A 14,515-nucleotide genomic window follows, 5' to 3' on the forward strand; every position below is an offset into this window, starting at 1 on the left:
GAGGAGCTGAGGGAAGTCGTAGGGGGGAGGTGGAGGGAGGGTATGTTGGGGAGGGGGAGGGGAAAATGGGGGGAATGAGGAAGATGATTTGTTTTGATAATTTGCTATGCTGAAATTGTTAATCAAAAATTTCAAAAAAAAGGAGAGGTGAGCATCAAAATTCTGAAAGAAAAACACCATAAATTGATGTAGAAATGTGGAGAAGTGCACTTAAGATGGGGGTGGGGTATAGAAAAAGAATAGTCACCCCTCTCTACACTCAAGTGCATTTTTAAGCATTCCCACAGGAAGTGAAGTCCAGAAATCAACAGCCAAACTTCAGAGGGCAACTCCAGAGTCCTGCCTCCCTGATTCTTCCCCCATCCTCTCTCCTTGGTACCAGAGTGCTTGCTCCCGATAGAATCGTCTAGAGAGATGCCGGAATCGGTGACGAGATGATGAATAGAGGCAATGATCTTTAACTAAGCCCTGGGATATATCTCTTGGGGCCACGCGAGCGAGTAAATCTTACTATTGATACCTTCAATGTGCATACTTCAGAAGAGATGATGTACTGCAGCACACGCAAGTCATTTGACACATCTGCTGATTGCACCCCAGCCGAGAGAAAAGAGGAAACGCCATTGCAACTTATTAAGGGGAAGAAGCAAATCTAAACAACTTGGTCTGGAAGCGGCAATTTTGGAACAGATCAGCTGCAGTTGCGGTTCGGCACGTGGTGTAAGCACATCTTAACACTGTGGACCTCTCGTGCACATGCAGGTATCTCCATTAACTTCCATGGAGGGATATTTCCTGCACAGAGCATCCGTTCGGATGAGTGCAGAGCTGTTCTGAGCAGGAGGAAATACGTCTCTGTATTTGTCACATGATTTCTGGGAACGCAAATGTATCTTTAATCAGAAATGAAGTCGGGACACAGGCATCTCTGTTAAACCCAAGGCGGAACCCTACCAGGGCACAACGTCCATTGAAATGAATGGGTCAGTTTTCACGGGCAGAGGAAGATCTGTGTGAGCACTGCAAAATCAAAAGAATTCCATGGATAAAGAACATTTTATTAAAGAGTTGACCAGTCAAACCACCCAGAACACACAAAATTCCTGAGTATCCATAGGGCTGTAAAGAGAGACCCTTACTGAATTTTCTGTATAAGCATGAATCTGGATTTCTATTCGTATTTTATGTTGGTGTTAAAGGCCTGTGTGGTGTTCTGTCAAACACAATTGTCTGTTAGATAATCAACAAAGACGATACTAGTGGCTCAGGAGATTTTAGGTGTGCTTGCAGAAGCCATTGCTGTGAAAATACCTAAAGTTATCCCAAGTTCATGTGCTGGTTCTTGCACATGAAGGGTCATAGTTCAGCCACATGCAGCTCTTGAATCACTCTGATATAGACATAAAGGTAAAGGTAAAGGTACCCCTGACTGTTAGGTCCAGTCGCGGACGACTCTGAGGTTGCGCGCTCATCTCGCTCTATAGGCCGAGGGAGCCAGCATTTGTCCGCAGACAGCTTCCAGGTCATGTGGCCAGCATGACTAAGCCGCTTCTGGTGAACCAGAGCAGCGCACGGAAACGCCATTTACCTTCCCGCCAGAGTGTTACCTGTTTATCTACTTGCACTTTGATGTGTTTTCAAACTGCTAGGTTGGCAGGAGCTGGGACCGAGCAACGGGAGCTCACCCCGTTGTGGGGATTCGAACCACCAACCTTCTGATTGGCAAGCCCTAGACGCTGTGGTTTAGACCACAGCGCCACCTGTGTCCCTGTATGTCCCCTAGACATACTCCCTAGTTAAAGACTTGCCACTTCTTACATCCCTTCCAGCCTGGCGAGTGTTTCCTTTGTAACCTGCCATCACACCTTGATCTTCTCATCCTTTCATCTGATTCCCCAATATGTATACCCAAATGGCTACATGGTGGCCAGTCCACAAATTCCAAAAAGCTAGATGGTCTTTCTTCATCAGCTGGCATTTACTCCATGCCAACCACACCACCCTCAGTGACTCTACCACCTTCAGGTTTGACCCCTGAGCAGGCCAGGTTTAACAAGTTAACCCTGTAATTCCCAAACACCCATGCAAGATTTATAGTGCTATAGTAACAAATCAGTCCATTTTCTTCACACATCCACTTTGTCTTGATGACGTAGAAGCAAGATGTGCTCACCACAAGCCTGCCTCTTTACCCCCCCTTCTCTCTTTTTCTCTCTTTTCTTTCTTCCTGTTCCTCTGATCTTCATTAGTAATTAGCATAGCAAGCTTGTTTATTTATTTCTTTTTCCCTTAGGTCGTAAGTCATACCAAAATTGCAATTTGGGGGAAATGACAAATGCCCGCACACATCCATTTGTCACTGAAAACAAATCAAAACACTTCCGTTTCAAGGAACTTGTGCCACACAGATGTCAGCACAAAAACAAAAGGACCCACTTTGCTACCCAGACTAGCAAAAGCTACTCCAGCTGTTTGGATGAATCGGCCAATAAGTAATACTCAGTGAGATGCATCACTGGTTTTCAACCAGGGTGCCGTGGCACCCTGGGGTGCCTTGAATGATGGTCAGGGGTGCCGCAGGCAACACTGGCCTCTGTCCCTCTTTCCTTCCCTCTTCTGATGCCCTCTCATGTCTCTGCCTCCGAAAGGCTTGCACAGCTGTTTGTTCCAGCAGCCCTGGCTACAAGCTCCCCAGACAAATGGTGGCTCTGGGGCTGCCCAGAGGACTCCCAAGGAGAGGAGAGAGGAGAGGAGGGTGAAGGCACACTCCACAAGGGAGGGTGTTCGAAAAATGTTTGAGGCTGCCAGCTCTGCAGGCAAGGGGTGACATAACTGGACTCCTGAGCCCCACAGGGGTGCTGCAAAAAGAATGTAGTTGGTCAGCCCAGGTCAGACTGGCAAAAATTTATAAAAACTGTAGTGATGTCTGTTGGAGATGCAACAACAGGACAGGAACCTTTCAACATATGTGGTGGGAGTGCAAAGAGATAATCACCATTCCATTGCTTATAAAGGAGACCATTCAGTAAATAATAGGGGAGGGTCTCTTTTGCAGCCACCCCACAAATGCAGTATTGCAGCTTACATGGAATTTCCCTAAAACAACTATCAGGAACAGCCAGTGACATCCAATTAAAACATAAAAGCTTCAACAGAAACTTACCCGGGTTTAAGCCAACTTGCCATTGGTGCAATAACGGTGCATTTGTGATGGGTTTATCCTGCACTTTATCCTGCACTTTATTCTGCAAAGTTTCCCCAATATTACAGCATCGTTGCCGTCTGCCTAGGCAGTACAGCACAACAAAAGGATCACAGGACACTTTATAGTTAGTAGTGAGGTCAGTGCTGGATTAACAAACAGGCAGACTAAGCACATGTTAGGGCACCAGGAAACAGGTGCATAGAAAAATTGAGATTTATTTTTTTTTAATGTTAGCTTTGGGGTTTTTTTAAGCATTGAAATAGTCATCAGGGGGAGTCGGAACTTTGTTACATCGCCTTACACTCTACACCCTTCCTCCATTTTTCTGTTCTCTTTTTATTACTTATCCCCACCTAAATTGGGGCCATCCTACTAACGAAGAACAAAATAATGCAAGGAAATCAGGTTCCATCATCTGCTGCAATAAATCTATGCTTTGTTTGGTTTTAAAATTTTATTTTAGGGTTTAGCATTGTCTTTATTTTGGATTACATATGGGGGCACTGTAATCTTAACAGTGCTTAGGGCCTCTAACTGTCTTGGGAGGGGGGGGTCATAACCAGACTGGAAGATGGTCTGAACTGTATGTACCGCCTGACTCAACATTTCACACACACCCCCAATACAGCTCTAGCCCTGCACTAGAATGTGGATGGGACTTTCTGATGCAGCAATTAACATGTGTGCCGAACCCTGCTTATATGTACATATCTCCTTAGCTGAATTGGGGTGCTCATCTTTAATTAAGAATAAATAACCTCTCTTATCCACAGAGGCTCAAGGCAACTAACAATTAGAAACACATAATGAAAGCATTCAACTCTCTCTCTCTCTCTCTCTCACTCTCTCTCTCTCTCTCTCTTCTCTCACCACCCAGAAAAGAACTCCATAGTATCCCTGTGCCCCAAATCCAACAGTCATTCCATATGCAAAGCCATTTCATGCACACAGGTTCCTGCTGCATGCAATTCACTCACTATTTGCATTGAAGTCAACCTTCCATGGGACATGGGTGGCGCTGTGGGTTAAACCACAGAGCCTAGGACTTGCCGATCAGAAGGTTGGCAGTTCGAATCCCCGTGATGGGGTGAGCTCCTGTTGCTCAGTCCCAGCTCCTGCCAACCTAGCAGTTCGAAAGCACATCAAAGTGCAAGTAGATAAATAGGTACCTCTCCGACGGGAAGGTAAATGGCGTTTCCGTGCGCTGCTCTGGTTCGCCAGAAGCGGCTTAGTCATGCTGGCCACATGACCCAGAAGCTGAACGCCGGCTCCCTCGGCCAATAAAGCGAGATGAGGGCCGCAACCCCAGAGTTGGCCACGACTGGACCTAATGGTCAGGGGTCCCTTTATCTTTACCAACCTTCTATGTGATCAGCGTGAGTTGCACACATGGTTGCAGTGGCGCAAATTCACATTGTTTTAAACATGAAGGCAAAGTGGGTGTTGGCACCTAAGAATGTTGGGCAGATTTCCAGGGCCCCAGAACTCTGGCAAGGCCCACAACCTCCTCCCAGGAAGAGGGATTGATTGATAAACCACTATGGGAATTGTGACCACTCTTCGTACCCTTAACAAACTACAGCTCCCAGAATGCTTTGGGGGAAGCCATGGCCGCTTAGAGAGAGATAATAATGCTTTAAAGGGATAGGGCTTGAATCTGAATCTAGAGCAGCTCTGTGCATTTCCTGATGTGGGCAGAGGATTGGACCAGATTGCATACAGAGCTACCCCCATCACACCACAAGCCAGAACAGTTTTCTAGTGCGGACAATGGAGATCCGGTGTGCATTCTGGGTGCCTGAATTGCTGCTGGTTTTTCTTAAAGAAAAACCTGCCAATGACGGCACCTTAATACAGTCCAGTCTACAGCTGCTGCAGCTGCTGCCGCACAGCGAAGCACTCGCTAGTGCGGAGGGAGAGGAGAAAAAGGACTTTGATGGTATTACATCTTGATCAAGGGATGACTGATAATATTCCGGCGTGCCCCATCATTCAGGCCCCTCGTTTGATGACAAAGCACAGCCTATGTCCCACCATCCATTATCTGCTTCCATCCCCGAGGCAAAGGCATCAATAACGCTCCCTCTTCCCACTGAAGCCACATCTCCCTTCTGCGCACCGGAGAGGACATTGCGGCTGGGCTAGTGGGCATTTCCATATGGCAAGGGCACATCATTACAGTCCAGCAATCTTTCCTGAGGTGCATCCCGCTGTTACCCAGGCGCACGGAGCGGCGCCAGGGTTCAAGCCGACCCCCACCCCCGCAATTCCTTTTAACTATTTTGTAGCCTGTGATAATGCGTCGAGCCGGCGCACGGCTGCGGTCTTTGTTGCCGTTTCTGTCTCGCGCACACACACTTTTCTTTGCTCTAACGTTCAGGCTCATCCATCCGAAGGGATAAAAAAAGAAAAGCACCAAGGAGCCAGAATGGGAAGGAAAGGGCCCTTAAAATTTCAGCGTCTGCTTATTAAAAAAAGAAACCACATCAACACCCAGCCGTGGAAGTTTTGGCAGGCAACTGCGGGTGTCAGATTTTGTGCGCCTGTGTGTCTTTTATTAATTAATAAGGAAAGTGGTACATCCAAGTGGGCGAACAGTTTGAATCTGAATGCAAACATCTTGAAACATCTGTTGCCATAATTTGGCTGGATTAACGGTCTAGTTTCCTAGACCATCTGCCGCTCTCCAAGGCCGTCGTCAGTTCCTAGCAAATTCCAGGCCCTGCCGGCGCTTTTGTTCCATGGGCAGCATCCGTACGGAGGAGTGTTTCGGGGACCTTTGCCCAAGGTCTTCTTCTCCACTCCTTCTGGCAACTGGCTCTCGTAGCCTCATGGAGGGGGCAAAGGCCACAGCTCAGTGGTAAAGCATCTGATTTGCACGAAAAAAAACTCCCAGTTTCAATTCCTGGCATCTCCTGTCTGAAAATCTGGAGGAGGACCATTGCCAAATCAGTGCAGAATGCAGCAGTCTGATTGGTCCACAGGAGCCACCCAATCCAGCTCCAGGTGGAGGGGAATCCGCAACCTGATTGGCCTACAGGAGAATCCCGGAATTAGCCAATCACGTGGGGCCCATTGTGTAAATAATGTATATGAGGCAGACATTCTGGGGGAACATCCATTCCTCCTCACCACTATGAGCTGAATAAAGAGCATGAAATCCACTCTCGACTCCAAGTATATTTCAATTTACATATAATACACTCAGAGCATTCTGCCTTAGCTCCTTCCTCTTTCTCATCAGACAGCAAAGAGGAAAAGAATAAAGGACAATACAGTGGTACCTCGGGTTAAGTACTTAATTCGTTCCGGAGGTCCGTTCTTAATCTGAAACTGTTCTTAACCTGAAGCACCACTTTAGCTAATGGGGCCTCCTGCTGCCGCCGCGCTGCCGGAGCACGATTTCTGTTCTTATCCTGAAGCAAAGTTCTTAACCTGAAGCACTATTTCTGGGTTAGTGGAGTCTGTAACCTGAAGCGTATGTAACCTGAGGTACCACTGTAGTCCCACTTCACGGAACACAGTAATACCCAAACATCCTGTCTCTGTCACTTCCCACACGGTGGAATGAAAACAAACACCGTCATGTGATAGACAACAATCCCATGACTGCAAACACGGAGCAAGAATCCTAACAAAGACCACCTCAAGATCACCCTCTTGGCTGGCAAGCTGATCTATTAAAGGGACCATGCTCTGACCTAGAGCCTAGGGGTTCTGTAGTGCACTGGCAGTATTTTAGCACCAGTTGGCATCCATCAGCTCATGATGGTCATTTCGCCCTTTATCATTGTGTTCTGCCAGGACCACCTTTTATCAGAGCAGTAAGCAAGAGAAAGTAGTTACTACAAACCTTGCTCCTAATTGCTCGGCGCATGATAGATGTGCCTTCTGCCACCTGGGGCCACCATTCAAAGCCAGCTGCCCAGCTCACATCTACGTCTTTCATATCTTATCATACGCCCTCTTGATTTTGCTTTCACGTTGCCTTTGCAGGGAAAATGGACGCTTCTTTCACCTCTGCTAAAGAGGAGAGAGAGCCTTGTGGCTTTTCATCTACGCATCTCCTTTGTGAGAATCAAACGGAAAGGCAGATGGAACAGGCTGACACACTTTGCTCTTTAGTACTTACCAACTACATTTCCTCATGCCCTTTATTTTATCTTTAAATTGATCCAGGTGATAACTCCATAATTAAGCACCTAGGCCAATGTCACCCTTCAGATGTTGCTAGACTCCAGCTTCCATCATCTCTGACTCCTGAGAGCCAGTGTAGTGTAGTGGTTAAGAGAAGTGGACTCGTAATCTGGTGAACCGGGTTTGTGTCTCCGCTCCTCCACATGCAGCTGCTGGGTGACCTTGGGCTAGTCACTTCTCTGAAGTCTCTCAGCCTCACTCACCTCACAGAGTGTTTGTTGTGGGGCAGGAAGGGAAAGGAGAATGTTAGCCACTTTGAGACTCCTTAGGGTAGTGATAAAGTGGGATATCAAATCCAAACTCTTCTTCTTCTTCCTAGCCATGTTGCCTGGTCCACAACATCTGGAGGGCCACAGATTTCATATCTCTGACATATTACTATTCAGCTATTTGCATGTGTGGATATAAACTAGGGGCTGTACCCTCACAACCACACCGGCTCTTACCCCTTGCCAAACTCCCACACACACTTGCGAGTTATTAATATTGGCATCAGAAGTTCTCTCTGATCTGGTCTCTTGTTTGGAAAAAAATAAATCTCCACCACAAGAATTAAGTTTCAAAGCTTCACTTGCAGAAACTTGATTTAAGTGTTACAAAAACAATAAATAATGCATTGTCTCAGTTATATATTTCCCTTCTTACGTATACTGATCACAGTATAAGGCTCCGCAACATATCATAGAATCATAGAATCATAGAATCATAGAGTTGGAAGAGACCACAAGGGCCATCAAGTCCAACCCCCTGCCAAGCAGGAAACACCATCAGAGCACTCCTGACATATGGTTGTCAAGCCTCTGCTTAAAGACCTCCAAAGAAGGAGACTCCACCACACTCCTTGGCAGCAAATTCCACTGTCGAACAGCTCTTACTGTCAGGAAGTTCTTCCTAATGTTTAGGTGGAATCTTCTTTCTTGTAGTTTGGATCCATTGCTCCGTGTCCACTTCTCTGGAGCAGCAGAAAACAACCTTTCTCCCTCCTCTATGTGACATCCTTTTATATATTTGAACATGGCTATCATATCACCCCTTAACCTCCTCTTCTCCAGGCTAAACATGCCCAGCTCCCTTAGCCGTTCCTCATAAGGCATCGTTTCCAGGCCTTTGACCATTTTGGTTGCCCTCCTCTGGACACGTTCCAGTTTGTCAGTGTCCTTCTTGAACTGTGGTGCCCAGAACTGGACACAGTACTCCAGGTGAGGTCTGACCAGAGCAGAATACAGTGGCACTATTACTTCCCTTGATCTAGATGCTATACTCCTATTGATGCAGCCCAGAATTGCATTGGCTTTTTTAGCTGCCGCGTCACACTGTTGGCTCATGCCAAGTTTGTGGTCAACCAAGACTCCTAGATCCTTTTCACATGTACTGCTCTCAAGCCAGGTGTCACCCATCTTGTATTTGTGCCTCTCATTTTTTTTGCCCAAGTGCAATACTTTACATTTCTCCCTGTTAAAATTCATCTTGTTTGTTTTGGCCCAGTTCTCTAATCTGTCAAGGTCGTTTTGAAGTGTGATCCTGTCCTCTGGGGTGTTAGCCACCCCTCCCAGTTTGGTGTCATCTGCAAATTTGATCAGGATGCCCTTGAGTCCATCATCCAAGTCGTTGATAAAGATGTTGATTTCAAGAAAGATATCTTTCTTGAAAACCAGCCTTTTCAGCTAAAAACCAAAATAAACTCTGTCCCCCTCTGTTTCCAGCTTTACTTGAATCTTGGGCAATGCCCACAGGGATCTGGGGCTGCTTGCAAAACAGCTCGTGACTCTGAGTAGTCTGAGCAGCTTCATTAACATAAGGAAACACTATGAAATTCTATCCAAAGACCTGTGACTCCGTCCCAAAAGCTAGTGCACCCCATCTTCGCAGTGGAAAAAATACAAGCTTTCATGATGTGTTCACACATTTTTCACAGTACAGTGGTACCTCGGGTTAAGTACTTAATTCGTTCCGGAGGTCCGTTCTTAACCTGAAACTCTTCTTAACCTGAAGCACCACTTTAGCTAATGGGGCCTCCTGCTGCCGCCGCGCCGCCAGAGCCCAATTTCTGTTCTTATCCTGAAGCAAAGTTCTTAACCTGAAGCACTAGTTCTGGGTTAGTGGAGTCTGTAACCTGAAGCGTATGTAATCTGAAGCGTCTGTAACCCGAGGTACCACTGTAACTTAAAAAAAACAAACCAGTAAAATTAAAATTATACACCATTTTTAGGAACTTCAACACACACACCCTTGCCAACACCCCCACAAAATTACCCCTCAGACAAGGGGTGGGGATTTTTTAGTTGCAGAGTGTTATAGTACTAGTTTACCCTTTCGGCCCCTTCCAATTCTATAGTTCTGTGATTCTATGATCCAGTCAACACTACTTCAGTCTCAAAACCATCTCTTAACTAGGAATGGGGGGGAAGTTTGGTTCAGGCAAATCAAGCCAGTTCATAATTCCTGAAACAATAAGCGGACCAAGACCCAGTTATCCTTTGATATCTGCACTTCTCTGAATTTTGCAACCAAGAAATATACTAGGGCAAAGTGTGCATAACCACAATATAGTCATGGAAATAATATGCAGACATGCATTCTGTATGGGAAACTTGGTTGCAAACTTGTACTGGGCAAAATTGCATACAGATATGTGTTTATTAGGAGAAAGTCACACGTAAATGCTGTTGATTTTCCATGAGAAGTTAAAAAAAAAATGATTTCACAATCTGAGGTGGAGATGTAGGGAACAGATTTTAACACGAGGAAAATAAGAACATGACAGAAATGGACACAGACAGTCTTGTCTATCTCTAGCCCTGACCAAAGACCAGGTTGGGAGCTGGAGGGAGCTGGAGTGCCCTTTCTTGACCTTACATGGACCATTGGTCTTCCTTGCCTCCACTTCACACTGATAAAATGTAGTACATTGGTACCTTGGGTTACATACGCTTCAGGTTACAGACTCTGCTAACCCAGAAATAGTACCTCGGGTTAAGAACTTTGCTTCAGGATGAGAACAGAAATCGTGCTCCGGCGGTGCGGCGGCAGCGGGAGGCCCCATTAGCTAAAGTGGTGCTTCAGGTTAAGAACAGTTTCAGGTTAAGAACAGACCTCCAGAACGAATTAAGTCCTTAACCCGAGGTACCACTGTATTATAATAAATGTTTATGATTATTTCTGAAATATGGAGAGAGCCTTTCCTTTGTTATCCACAGCTCACTAAGCTCTCCCCCTGTCTAGGAACATTGCTTAGCCACCAATCACTCTTCCCCCATTATTTAAGATCACGTTACAACACAGAACTAGGCCACACACAAAAAATAATAAAGGAGGGGAGGAGCAAAGGTTGCATTGATTTAATAATTAGCAATTATGATTGCTGCAGTATTAATTGCATATTTCCATAGCTCACATGCCCCAAGGGCTGAACTACGAGCAGCGGTGAGAGACTGTTAAAACCAAAAACTAAAAGTCGTAAAAAAGAAGGGGAGCACAGGAAACAAACCCTCCAACATTTCACAGCAGCACTACCAGGGTGTGCTGGTCCCATGGGTTACCCAAGAGGCGAGGTCCAAGTCTGGTCTGTGGTCAAAGGTGCAATGTGGAGGCAGTCCGTAGTAGCTGAAGCTGGGTGCAGAGCAGGAAGTTGGGTGAAGTCAGAAACAGGCAAGCAAGCAGGGAGCCAGGGCAGGACAGGAGCTCAGGCAGGAACTAGAAACCAACAATGTTGCTCCCGCAATTTGGGACTGGGGCTGGCCGGCTTTTATCTGCCCCAAGGCATAGGGCAGCTCCCATCCTCTGGTGACTTACCTCTCCTGGCCTGGAGGCAAGCACTCCTCCTGCGGGAACTTAGTTCCTTCCACCTCTCTGCCCTGAGCCTCTGCAGCTCAGAAGAGGCTGGAGGGTTACCGGACCCAGAGGCAACCTCAGCTTCCTCTGACAGGGCTGAGAGTGGAGCACCTGCAGGTAATGGGTCCTTCATCACCTCAGGAGCCAGAGCAGACTCAGCTGATGCCTGCACCTGAGGACCCAGCACAGGTGAGGATCCTTCAGGCTCATGCCCCAGCCCCGGCTCAGCTGGTTCTGGAGGCGGGGAATCCTGTGCAGGCTGGGATCCCTCAGGTCAGCATCCGAGACCGAATCCCAGGCCATCATACCGGGGAAGACTCAAGGGCAGAAATCCAGGGCCCGGCTCAGCAGAGTGGGGCTGGCTTACCAGATGTGGAGTAATGCACATCATCCTTTGGGTTTGCTAATTGGGTGGAATAGGGTGTAGGAATAGATCTGGGCACCAGGAGAGGATATATTATTTTGCTATTATCCTTCCTTCCTCATGTGAGTGAGATCAGCAGAGTACCATCCTTTAAACATGGAAGCAAATACAAGATTGATTGGTTTAACATTCTAGAAACAACAGTCTAGGATGCTTTAAGGCAGACTAGTTTTTCCTGGTCCTACCCCTTTTCTCCCCCTTAAAAGTAACCATCTCTCACAAACATTGTTTTGTGAAGAAGTAAAAGTAGTATTTACTTACATAATCTATCTGAATGGTAATGGCATCTGAAGAAGTGTGCATGCACACGAAAGCTCATACCAAGAACTAACTTAGTTGGTCTTTAAGGTGCTACTGGAAGGAAAAAAATTTTTTTTGTTTTTACATAATCTAGGTCTTGAAGCAAAGCTACAGCAGTAAAATGAAGGCAGGTTTATAACTACTATCTAAGTTACAAAAGTTCAAAGTGGTATCTGAGCTGCAGAGGTCAGATGTGCATATGTGATCAGCTTGGAGACATGATGAAGAAAGAGGAGGCTGCCCAGGCAGGAAGTATGTAGAGTTACAGCTTCCTGACAAGGCAGACAAGGGAAGTGATCTGACAGTGTTCTCTCTAGCAAAATTTAACAGCAAAACTCTGTGAGCCTCAGCGCCTTCATGTTCCTCTCTAGCAAGACATGAATTGTTGGTTTGACTGCAATAATGTAACACAGCAGAGAGGCGAAAACAGGTGAGTCAACTTATTCTAGTTGTGTCCATCCTCCTCCCTGTTGAGAAAAAAAAGGCTGGCTATCATATCCTCCTCCGCTTTGCTGGACTGGTTGTACAAACCTTGTGAAAATGAACCAAATCGGTTTTTAAAAATCCACCTTAAAACTGCATGGCTTTTTGCAAACTGCTTTGAGGGTTTATTACAATCAAGCGGTATATCAATGTGGGGTGGGGTTAAGTGAGGGCAAAGCTGAGCTTGGTGGGGCAGTGCCCCATTCATCCTAATGGACCAGCGTCTACTGCAAGACTGAGAAGAACATGGAGCCAAGCTCTGGATCCACCAAGGAGACGTTTCCATGCAAGGAAGCAATGTTGTTTAGTCATTTAGTCGTGTCCGACTCTTCGTGACCCCATGGACCAGAGCACGCCAGGCACTCCTGTCTTCCACTGCCTCCTGCAGTTTGGTCAAACTCATGCTGGTAGCTTCGAGAACACTATCCAACCATCTCGTCCTCTGCCGTCCCCTTCTCCTTGTGCCCTCCATCTTTCCCAGCATCAGGGTCTTTTCCAGGGAGTCTTCTCTTCTCATGAGGTGGCCAAAGTCTTGGAGCCTCAGCTTCAGGATCTGTCCTTCCAGTGAGCACTCAGGGCTGATTTCCTTCAGAATGGATAGGTTTGATCTTCTTGCAGTCCATGGGACTCTCAAGAGTCTCCTCCAGCACCATAATTCAAAAGCATCAATTCTTCGGCGATCAGCCTTCTTTATGGTCCAGCTCTCACTTCCATACATCACTACTGGGAAAACCATAGAAGGAAGCAATGAGGTACTAGCTAATCTCCTCCAGCCTTGCAGAGACCTGGCAAGTATCCAACAGCCCAGACCAGCACCTGCCAAGACCCCTGTTCTGATTTCCACAGGCAAAGGTGGTGCAACATAACTCCTGCGGGGAGATGTTTTTCTGAGACCGTTACCTGGCCTGTCGTTTGCATGGCGGGAGGCCGGCTGACAGGTGATGGAGCCGGGGCAAGACGTCGGTGGCTGGGATACAGATATCAAAATGGGAGATCGTGCCCCGTTGTAATTATTCCATGCCTGCAGCTCTTGAAGAAGAGGAGAGGTGTCTCTGCCGGTTAGCCTGGCAAGATTTCAACCCCGATAATTGCTTTCTGCCTCTGTCAGTCTCCCCCAGTGCCATTTCAAAGGTTGTGGGGGAGAGAATGAGAGACCTTCTTCACGTGAGCCAAGCTGAGCTGCTGTTACTTTGCATTGAGAGAGAAAACAAAAGAAAACCAGACTGCATTCTTTGCAGATAATCCCCAGATCCCAACTTTTATGTGTTTTGATGTCGATTTGCAGAATTCTAGGACAAAATTAGATAGTTCCAGGTCTTACAGGTTGCCATACATCCGGGTTTCCCCAGACACTGTCAGAATGGCATCCAGTGGGACTTTTGATGAATCGGCAGCTAGGACAATTTTTTTAAGAAAAAAGGGGGAGATGTTCCCTCCAAAAAGTTCAACAACTTTGCCCCCTTGCCAACATTTGTCCAGATTTTCGCTTTTGGGAATATGGCAACCCTACAGGTGGACCTTCATATTACCACCACTTTGGTGGTCCCGAGCCTCAAGGAGGTTAGATTGGTTTCAACTAGGGCCAGGGCCTTTTCAGCACTGGCCCCAACTTGGTGGAACACTCTGTCACAAGAGACTAGGGCCCTGCGGGACTTGACATCTTTCCGCAGGGCCCGCAAGACAGAGCTGTTCTTCCTGGCCTTTGGTTTGGACTCGGTCTGACCCTTATGTTTCCCTCCCCTTATGGTCTTGATTGATCAGCTATTTTAAAATGAGGCTGCATTTTAAATTGCATTTTAACCTGTATTTTAAATTTTCCTCCCTCTCTTTTTCCCCTATTATGTTTTTACTGTGATTTTAATTTATTGGTGTTAGCCGCCCTGAGCCCGGCTCTGGCGGGGAGGGTGGGGTATAAATAAAATTTATTATAGTAGTAGTAGTAGTAGTAGTAGTAGTAGTAGTAGTAGTGTGAGATTTTTGATTAAGGGTGGTGGGTTAGTCTGTGTTCTTAGACCCTTCTAATTCCTGGATAGAGCAAGCATTAAAATCCAAGCTAGGATTCAAATTCCCGGAAT

The 14,515-nt window shown here is 46.5% G+C and overlaps 1 long non-coding RNA gene across 1 annotated transcript in view; it reads right to left on the reverse strand.

Moving 5' to 3' along the window:
• LOC310744513 overlaps positions 1–14,515 on the reverse strand; it is a 294,405-nt gene that overhangs the window by 54,654 nt on the left and 225,236 nt on the right. The gene's annotated exons all lie outside the window — the stretch shown is intronic.

This window comes from Podarcis filfolensis, assembly GCF_964270895.1.
Source record: "Podarcis filfolensis genome assembly, chromosome: 11".
NCBI classification, from domain to species: domain Eukaryota; kingdom Metazoa; phylum Chordata; class Lepidosauria; order Squamata; family Lacertidae; genus Podarcis; species Podarcis filfolensis.